Below are 5375 nucleotides of genomic sequence, written 5' to 3' on the forward strand. Positions count from 1 at the left end.
GTGTCTTGCTTAGCAGTGTAATTATATTGTCTTCAACGTTCCAGCGGATGGGTTCAAGCTACAAACCTAACATTAATTGGTCCTTCGATGCCGGAGCCCTGGAATCGCATTCACCGAGGGGAGGAGAGGCACGCTGAAAGACTGACGTCAGCCAGGAAGTTCCTGTGGATTCGCGGTCTGTCTTTTCTCCTCGATGAATGACGGTCGGCGGGATTCGGGCTGATATTACACTCTAAGCAACGCCAAGTAAGTTTAAAGAGGCCGACTCTATAACCGTGTCGTTGTGCAGTCTCCGCCACTGTGTGAGGCGTTGAGAAGAGGCCGACTCTATAACCGTGTCGTTGTGCAGTCTCCGCCACTGTGTGAGGCGTTGAGAAGAGGCCGACTCTATAACCGTGTGGTTGTGCAGTCTCCGCCACTGTGTGAGGCGTTGAGAAGAGCCCGACTCTATAACCGTGTGGTTGTGCAGTCTCCGCCACTGTGTGAGGCGTTGAGAAGTTCGCTACTTTGTGGAGCGATACCCGGGTTCCTTGCTACTTTGTGGAGCAAGAGGTTCCTCGCTACTTTGTGTGGCTAGAGGTGAGTTCTCCGCCACTTTGTGGGGCGTTGAGAAGTTCCGCGGGGTCCAGACTGTGCTGGACGATAGGCCTATTTTGTGTTGTTTTTGTTGTCGTCGTCGTCGTTGTTGTTGTTGTTGTTGTTGTGTGGGTGTGTGCAGAGCAGAACATGTGGTCTGTGACACCGACTGTTGTTGTTATCATGGGTTTCTAAGCAACCAAGAGTGAGTCGGAGGGAGACAGACGTTTGTGCTGGACTTTGCTCCTGGCAGCACAAAGTATTTATGTAAAAAAGAGAGGGAGCGACGGCTCCACAGCTGCGCGGGTTCACGCGAGCGCGGTCACGCGGGTTTCGCGCGGACCTGAGCCGTGCGGTTAATCGCAGGCTTAAAAATGGAAGAGATTAAAATGTTAGAAGTTTTCAGAAAACACACCAGCCTTGAAGAGCGTGTGGAGAAGGCCAGCCCACATCAGCAGCTATGCTCTGGTGGGTGGCTGTCCCCCCACCCCTTGCTGACACAAAACGTTAACTCTTCAGCCTGTGTGCCAGACCATAGACGTAATTGAGGTGGATAGTTGTTAAAAGTCATCTACATTACGCTTGTGGTTGCTTAAATTCAGTACGATGACATGTGAGGTGAAGTGATATAGATAAATATTTAAACTAATGAAGTGCATAGGGGCACTTGACCTGTGTGGAAGACTGTCGTCTTATTATGAACCATTGTTGAGATGTAGAGCACACCTGTGAAAACAACTAATATGCTGAACCCTGTATGAAACATCTAAAAGTACATGATGGAGAAGCTGAGTTGAATATGAAAGTGTAAGACTTTGCCACTGTGGGCAGAGCAACTACTGTGTGATGTTGCGTTGCAGTTTTTTTTTTTTTCTTCTGAGCTGATGAGCAGGCTACACATTATCAGATCGAGAGCTGTCTGAGAACTACTCTAAGAGAGGGAAACAGCACTATGTTAACTGTGATAACTGGAGTGTGCAGCGTTTCCATGAGCAGTTTTCCTGAATCTTGACTCTTGTGTGTGGAGTGTTCATAGCATCAGCATTATGTTTTTGTTTATTTGTTTTGTTGGGTTGGAAATAATTAAATAAACGTGTGATCATGCCTATGGATCACCATGGCACATATCTCCAGCCATATGATTTATTTATGCAGATGACAAAGTGAGTGTGAATGTGTCTGACATCACAGTGTTTTTGTGCACTGTGCAAGAGTAATTGCCTTTGATTGTGAGTGACAGCGGTGATTTTGCAGGTCACCAGTTATTGTAAATAAAAAAAAAAAAAAAAAAAGAGTGAATAAGAGGGAGAATTTATATTGTAGAAAAAAATAATCATAGGAAAAAGGTTTTGTGTTGATCAACCAAAAAAACAACTATAATTTCATTTTCTGCTTTTAAGAAAGGATTGTTCACAAAAACAGAGAGAGAGAGAGAGAGAGATATGTGTTGATTAAGCAGTGATGATAATAATGAAAATGTCTTAGTTGTCACTTTCAGGTGAAAAGCAGACCTGAATCAATTTTCCACATGCAGCGGTCGGAAGAAAAGTTATAGTTTAACAATTGGAAACGTTCAAGCCAAATTTCTGGCTGACTTATTTATAGCACGATCTGTCTCAAAACTCTCACTCTTCCCTGAAAAAACCTGATCAGCAGCGGCAGTATCGGAGCAGAGGCTGCAGAAGCAAAAGCAGCAGAAGAAGAAAGCAAACCCATCTTCCTGTCTGATTGAATGAATTCCACGGAAGGGCGAGCAAGATGGCGGCGTGAAGAGGAGTTTTTGTTCGAGCGCTTAGCACGAGACACTTATTTGACGTCTTTCTGGCTTTCGGGACTTTTTTGGAGATCAGCGCGCTAAACTTGCTGGATCTGAGGCCAGGGTCTGCGGCGGCAGCATGTTGAAATGCTCAAAAAGGACTGAGTGACTCGGGCAAGCCACATGCGGCTAGCATGCTGGCTAGCGACCATAGCTACATGAAAGAAATGGACCCTTCATGATGCGCTCAACGTGCCGGCGCTGTGGTGGGAAAGGCTCCATCATAAACACGCCCTGCGCCCTGTGCAGAGGTTCAGGCCAAGAAGAAGAAGACGACGACTTCCAATCCCAAGAAGGTCGGCCCCAGTGTGGGCGAGCTGATTGTGAAAGCCGTGGCCGCCCTCAAGAAGGCTCTGGCTGCCGGAGGCTACGATGTGGACAAGAACAAGGCCCGTGTCAAGACCGCCATCAAGAGTCTGGTGGCGAAGGGCACTCTGGTGCAGACCAAGGGCACCGGGGCCTCCGGATCCTTCAAGATGAACAGGGTTACTGAGACCAAAGCTAAGACGCCCGCCGCGGCCAAAGCCAAGAAACCGGCAGCAGCTGCTAAGAAGTCGCCCAGGAAGGCAGCAGCAGCAGCACTTCAGCCACTAGCACGAAGTCAACCGCATCAGAGGACAATAGTGAGAGTGGCTGTGACTTCACTGTGCATGTGAAGAAAACGTTTGAGGAGAACTGAACAGTTGGAGTTTGACATTTGCCACCTGTGGAGTAAAATGGCAAGAAGAGACAGTGGGACACAGGACAAAGCTGAAGGAGAACTGCCGGCTGTTGGACTGTTGAAGTGGGAGAGGACAACAGAGTGAGAAGACTAGGTGAGAACACATAGGAATTATTTAATGTGGGAAATCAAAATTTGGGTTAGCAAACCTGGGGAAAAGAAAACTGACTGCTTAAGTTGGAAAATTGAGACGGAGTCTGAAACATTGCGAAAATAGAAACATATACAAAATCACACACACACAAGCAGAACATGCATTAACCCTACTAACAATTCCAAACACAAAATGACTCATGAAGACTCATAGCACATTAGTTAAGAAATGATTAAATAATAGCAGAGAAGTGTGTAGGAAAGGCAGCTTTAAGAACATGCTCTGCTGGAGATGCAGCTCCACAGACATGCATTAGACCTGCCTAATAACACAAACACATGTAATGAAAATTAGCTTGTTGTCTTTCATCAGTGTTAAATTAGTGTCAATTTAGCAGACACTTGTTATTAAATACTGAATGTATCCAATGCAAAAAATTGACTCTCCAGGTTGCAGGACAACAGTTTAACCTTTGTGGGAAAAAAGATCCTGGTTTGACCAACCAGTGATCAGACAATAAATTTAGTTGTTAAAATGGTAAATTGGGAGAAGCTTCCTGCTTGATTGAGGCAGCACATGTAATTTACTGTATGAGGGAAATTGTCTTTTGTGATACTATTTTGAACATGCTTTCCTGTCGTCCTGTCAACTTAGTGGGTTAATAGCTGATATGCAAATTAGTTGATTGGTTTTAGATTAATGAAAGGTGACTGAATTCTAGTATGAGTGAATGAGATGTGTTGGAGTTGTTGTGTGTTGAGTGGAGACTCTAAAACACTGAGTTTCCTGCTTTGATGTGCGAGTGAATCCTGTATTTAGATACACAACTCTGAATACGTCAGAACAGACTGTTTTGTGAAGTGCATGACAGCATGTCACATGTTTTATGATGAAGGGAAAAGGAAAATTGAATAAAATAGATCTGTGGCCTAAATGAGTGAAGAGCACAGACCTGGTAATTAAACTCATAGCTAATAAGACATTAGGATTATGTTGTGTGTTGTGCAGCTGATGGTTGATTTGGAGTGAATCTAGCTGATGATTTTTCTTTTGTTGTGAAGTCGAGCCTGCCGATTAGTATGATGGTATGATGAACCATGCTAATGGTATGATTTACCTGAGATGAGGAGCTTGTGTCATGACTTAACAAGGCCTTTTTATTTTGATACTTTCACAGTGCACTGAAAGTTTTGTTTGATAATCTCTGTTATTTTTCATTTTTATCTTTTGAACAGGCACTGATTTTGTTTGTCTATTTTCTTTTCTTTAAGCAGATCTGCACGTCGGGAATTAAAAATGCTACACGTCGTCGAGAAAATTGTGCCAAGTGAGTTCTCCACATTTAAATGGACTCTGGAGAAAGCCACTTATTTGGGACAATTATTAAATGACAAGTCCCAGTCCAATAGGATTCAGCGATGTAATCCAAACTAAAGTTCTTCTTTTTCTTTTTGAAATGACGTCATTTTGCTGAGAGTGGAAACTAAATGCGACGATAGGTTCCACTATCAGCAAAGAAAGAAAGAATGAATGCATGAATGAGTGAGTGAAAGGAAAACAAACTGACTGACTGGTAAAAGCTGACAAAAGCTGACAAGACTTTACTGATGTAACACGACTGTGTGAAGTTGACCCCCGCCTGGCAGGGGTGCAGATGAGTCTGTGTGTGCTTCCCTTTACAGAAGCAGAAAGATGACAGCAACACTCGAGGTTGCGTGATGATTTAACATTTTAAATGCCATTTTTTGTGTCTGTGAATTTACTATGTGTGTGTCATTCACTAGCTTGTGTGCTCACAGAGACATCTGTGACAAAGTATGCATACGCCTGCGCAAGCGCTAACATTTGCATTTTCGTTTTTACAGCATTACGGTTCTTCATGTGTTTGATCATGTGATTTATAGGAATACTGGCTAATGTTTCTCTACTACAAGATTTCTGGGTTTATGTGTGAAGAAAACTGTAGTTACAGGCATATGTTGATGGAGAAATTAATATAGTTTGAGACATACTGTGATGAGACCAGTGTTACTGTTTCCACAGCGAGTGTTAACTTTATGGTGTTTTATGGCACCTCTAGAATCTGTTGACCTGTGTCTGACCTCCGTCTGACCACAGTCAATGTGTATTGCTAATGTTTGTTTCTTTGAGAATGCTGTAGTAGATTC

General features: G+C 43.6%; 1 pseudogene; it reads left to right on the top strand.

Annotated features, from left to right (window-relative positions):
* The first annotated feature begins 2323 nt into the window (after positions 1-2323).
* LOC146693115 (histone H1 pseudogene) lies at positions 2324-4593 on the top strand (annotated as a pseudogene).
* Positions 4594-5375: the final 782 nt, after the last annotated feature.

This window comes from Copadichromis virginalis, linkage group LG15 (assembly GCF_057382275.1).
Source record: "Copadichromis virginalis isolate Kocher_CV1m ecotype Utaka linkage group LG15, C_Virginalis_male_GT1.1, whole genome shotgun sequence".
Taxonomy (NCBI): domain Eukaryota; kingdom Metazoa; phylum Chordata; class Actinopteri; order Cichliformes; family Cichlidae; genus Copadichromis; species Copadichromis virginalis.